The sequence below is a fragment of the Cricetulus griseus genome (assembly GCF_003668045.3).
Source record: "Cricetulus griseus strain 17A/GY chromosome 1 unlocalized genomic scaffold, alternate assembly CriGri-PICRH-1.0 chr1_1, whole genome shotgun sequence".
NCBI lineage: Eukaryota > Metazoa > Chordata > Mammalia > Rodentia > Cricetidae > Cricetulus > Cricetulus griseus.
In genome coordinates, this window is record NW_023276807.1 from 85,073,341 (window position 1) to 85,078,006 (window position 4,666).

Below are 4,666 nucleotides of genomic sequence, written 5' to 3' on the forward strand. Positions count from 1 at the left end.
GCATTACAAATGTTGCCTTTTCCAATATGGCTCCTTTCATCAGCAAAATGTTCTTGAGATCTGTCTATTGCATTGTAAATATTTCATTTCCTTCTGTTAAACTTTGTCTTAAATTCCCAGAAATAAATCTAAGGCCATAGAAATGGAAATTTTTTGATGAACAGCAGCAGGAAGGACCATTCCCCCCTTGAGTTAGGACACTGCCAATTACAATTAAAGAGTACATGTTGTGGAATATTTTTTAACTAAACAAAGATGTGTTCCATTTGTTTATGCTGCATTTGTTTAACGATGTAAAGATTATGTTTAATTATGTAAAGATGTGTTTCATTTGTTTCACCTTGCCTGCCCAAGGCACCTGATTGGTCAAATAAAAAGCTGAACAGCCTGTAGCTAGGCAGGAGAGGAATAGGCAAGGCTGGCAGGGAGAGAAAATAAATAGGAGGAAGAATTTAGGCTTGAAGAAAAACAGAGAAGAGAGGAGAGAATGAGGGAGATGCCCGGAGCCAGAAGCCAGTCACCTGCCAGACAGACAGACATGAGAAGTAGTGAAAGTAAGATATGCAGAAGGAAAGAAAAGTAAAAAGCCCCACAGCAAAAGGTAGATAAAGAGAAACAAATTAAAGTTAAAATAATTAGCTGGAAAAGAGCCTAAACTAGGCTGAGCATTCATGACTTCTAACAAGTCTCCATGCCATGATTTGGGAACTGATTGGTGGCCCAAGGGAGAAAGGCTGGTACAAGTACATTTCTTTTCTCAGCAGTGAGATTATAAGACTCATAGTCTCCTGTCAACTAAAACACCCATGTAACTTCACATAGATTCATAGATTGCTGCTTGGTTGTTCAAGAGCCCAGTTGATGTCTGGGATTAAATATAGTGCTCAGCCCTTAACCTACGCATCATAAAACATGAATTCATTATTTTATGGTATTTGTTTAGTATAATAGTGCTGTGCAATTATGGCCATTATCTAATTCTAAAACATTCTAATTACCTCCAAAAAGAACTCTATGCCTATTCAGCAGTTTGCCTCTCCTTTTCTCTGTCTTTTGACAGTTACTAATTCTCTTTATCTCTGATTTTGCTTATTCTGGATTTTGCATAAATTTTCAGCATGTGGCCTATTTGTCTGCTTTCTTTTGCTTAGCAAATTTTTCAAGGTTAACACAGGTTGTAATGCATGACAGTATTTCTCCATTTGTTATGGCTAGATAATGTTCTAGTATATGCATATTCCATTTTCTATTTCTTGACTTAGGTCTTTTCCATATTTTATATATTGTGAATAGTGTGATCATGAGCATCTACTATACGTTTTTTATAAAGCATATGCTTTCAACTCTATCAGGCGTGCGCGCTCGCGCACACACACACACGCGCGCGCGCGCACACACACACGTATCACACATATGTGTAGAAGTAGAATTGTTGGGTCATGAAACAATTCTGTTTAATTTTCTGAGGGACTGCTAAAAATTTCCCACAGATATACTTACCATAAACCCTTTATACATCTTGCTGTTCATCAAGTAGTATTCACCTGATCAGCCAGTCCAGTGAATTCACTTTCAAGAAGGAAAGCAGATTCTAACTCTTCCCAGGAAGTGTGAGGTGTGAGGTACAGCTAAGCTGATCCATAGGTGAAAGGCAGCGTCCTAACCTTTCCCCAGAAAGTGTGAGGTGTGAAGTATAGCTAAGCTGATCTATAGTTGTGGAGTTGAAGCAAAAAATAAAAACAGAAATTGGGGCTGGGCAGTGGTGGCGCACACCTTTAGTCCCAGCACTTAGGAGGCAGAGACAGGCGGATCTCTGTAAGTTGGAGACAGACCTGGTCTACAAGAGCTAATTCCAGGACAGCCTCCAAAGCCACAGAGAAACCCTATCTTGAACCCCACCCCCAAAAAAACAACAACAAAAAATTCCAGAAATTGGGTTCAAAGAGAGTTTGGTTTAAAAATCAAAGAAAAAAATCCCAGCATAGTTCTTCACAGACCCTGAAAGAACAACACTCAACTGTGTATGAAAAAACAAAAAAAAACAGTATAGCCCAAACAATCCTGTACAAAAAAGGATCATCTGGGGGCATCACTGTCCCTGACTTCAAGCTCTACTATAGAGCTATAGTAATGAAAACAGCTTGGTATTGGCATAAAAACAGACAGGTGGACCAATGGAATTGAATCGAAGACCCCAATGTCAACCAACCCACACATCTATGAACACCTAATTTTTTTATCATTTATTTTTTTAATTTTAATTAGAAAGAAAATGATTTTACATGTCAATCCCAGGTCCTTCCCCCCCCCCCCCGACCAACTAACACCCTACCTATCCCACACCCTTTCTGCTTCCCCAGGGAGGGTGAGGCCTTCCATAAGGGGTCTTAAAAGTCTGTCATTCTTTGGGATAGGGCCTAGGCCAACCCCCTTATGTCTAGGCTCAGGGAGTATTGAACACCCAATTTTTGACAAAGAGGCTAAAAATATGCAATGGAAAAAAGAAAACATATTCAACAAATGGTGCTGATATAACTGGTTTTCAACATGTAGAAGAATGCAAATAGACCCATATCTATTGCCATGCACAAAACTCCAGTCCAAATGGATCAAAGACCTCAATATAAATCCATCCACACTGAACCTCATAGAAGAGAAAGTGGGAAATACATTTGAACACATAGGCACGGGAGACCGCTTCCTCAATAGATCAACAGGAGTACAGACTCTGAGAGCAACAATTAATAAATGGGACCTCCTGAAACAGAGATGCTTCTGTAAAGCAAAGAACACTGTCAACAAGACAAAATGGCTCTCTAAAGAATAGAAAAAGATCCGAGAGCCTTTCAGCCCCTCAGCCTGCTCAGGCTATGCTCCTGCACCTTGAACAGCACTTCTGCAGGCTTCCTGGACACCCTGGCACCATGCAATGCAGCGGGAAGGTGAGTGGCGGGGGCTCCACGGGGCCCCGTGGCTTCCTGTCAGCAGTCAGTGACAGAGGGGTGGGTGTGAAATTTCGAAGCTGTGAGGTTCTGAAATCTTCCAGGGGCGGCAGAGATCCTGGGACCATGTGAGCTTGGCTGTCGCACATTGACTTGTCAGGGTCCCTTTACAAACACTCGGTACCATTGAACAATGTTTCCTTGAACGTGTTTCACCAATGTCTATCATACTGAATACATTAAGAAACATGCTGGCATATTTTGGTGTTCCTGTAGACCAGGATTTGCTGATTTGGCAAAAATAAAGACTATGGGTCAGCTAGGAATATTATTCGTATTATTGGGAAAATGCTTCCCTTAGAACCTTGTCAAAGACCTAATTTTGAGTTGATCCCATGCTTGAACTCTGAGGAATTTGATGATTAGGAACCCACAGTTCCATCTTTTGCTGCTGTTTTTTTTTTTTTCTAGGATTTTATTTATTAATATGTATACAGTCTATACAGTCTTCTGCCTGCACGCCAGCCCAGCAGAGGGCACCAGATCTCATTCAAGGTGGTTGTAAGCCTCCACGTGGTTGCTGGGAATTGAACTCAGGACCTCTGGAAGAACAGTCAGTGCTCTTAACCTCTGAGCCATCTCTCCAGCCCTTGCTGATGTTTTGTGTGTGGCAAATGATGAAGAGGCCGGTTATCTCAGATTTTGACATAGTCTATGGAAAAATGAGGAGGAAGGAAAAATTCCTCTTGTCCATTCTTCAAAACGAATTTGGGATCCATTGTCCCCTGCTCTAAGACAGAACAAACCAGTGAAAGATGATCTGCCAGCAAGTGATGCTGCAATTAAAAAAATAGCTGCCCTTGAAGATGAACTCACTTTTCTTGGGTCTCAGATTGCGGCAATTGTGGCAATGCAGGAGCTGAGAGAGAGTAGAGACTGGCTTCTGTGACCTGAATGATGAATCCAGCATGGAACACACACCGTCGTCAGCAACTGCTGGCCTGAAAGTGGAGCCAGATCACTCTCCAAGTTCAGTACTTTCTTCTCCTCCGTCACCATCACCTCTGCCTCAGTTTTCCCTCCAACCATGTTTTCCTCCTATGCAACCTGGATCTACAAACAGAGATAATCCGGCAACTGCAATGGAAAAGCAGCACTCAGGTGTTAACAAGGCGAATGGTAGCCATCATTCAGAAAGCCAGAGAGTTAGTGATGTTCCAAACATGGTGGACATTCTAAAGGACATGAATAAGGTCAAACTAGGTCCCACTGAAAGGTTACCAGGTGGTGGACCCATTCAGAAGAAGAAAAGACAGAGTTCACAATGGGATCCAGTGTCTTTAATATCCAATGCTTTTAAGCAGAAGTTTGCATTTTGAGATGATTCCTTTGACATGGAAAATAGATCTTGGGAGTGTTCTCCATTTTCTAGTCCAGAAACTTCAAAGTTTTGATGTCACATTTCTCCAACAAAAAGACAGAGATCTAAGGGAAGAATTGATAATACAAAAGCAATTATTCAAGGTCAAAAGTGCACAACTTCTGTTAGGGTGACTAAGCCATATCCAGGAACATATCTGTACCCAGCCTGAGAAAGACATTTAAAAATGCTTGTCCCTGGTTTTGGAAGTTCTAGTAGTTAACTGGCTACTGAAGAGTTGGATGTATAGATTCCCCACTTTATTTGAGTGCTACTGAAAATGGAATATATGTTTCAGAGATTT

At 41.3% G+C, this 4,666-nt stretch overlaps 1 pseudogene; it reads left to right on the top strand.

Annotated features, from left to right (window-relative positions):
- Positions 1-3,145: 3,145 nt before the first annotated feature.
- LOC100768713 lies at positions 3,146-4,396 on the top strand (annotated as a pseudogene).
- Positions 4,397-4,666: the final 270 nt, after the last annotated feature.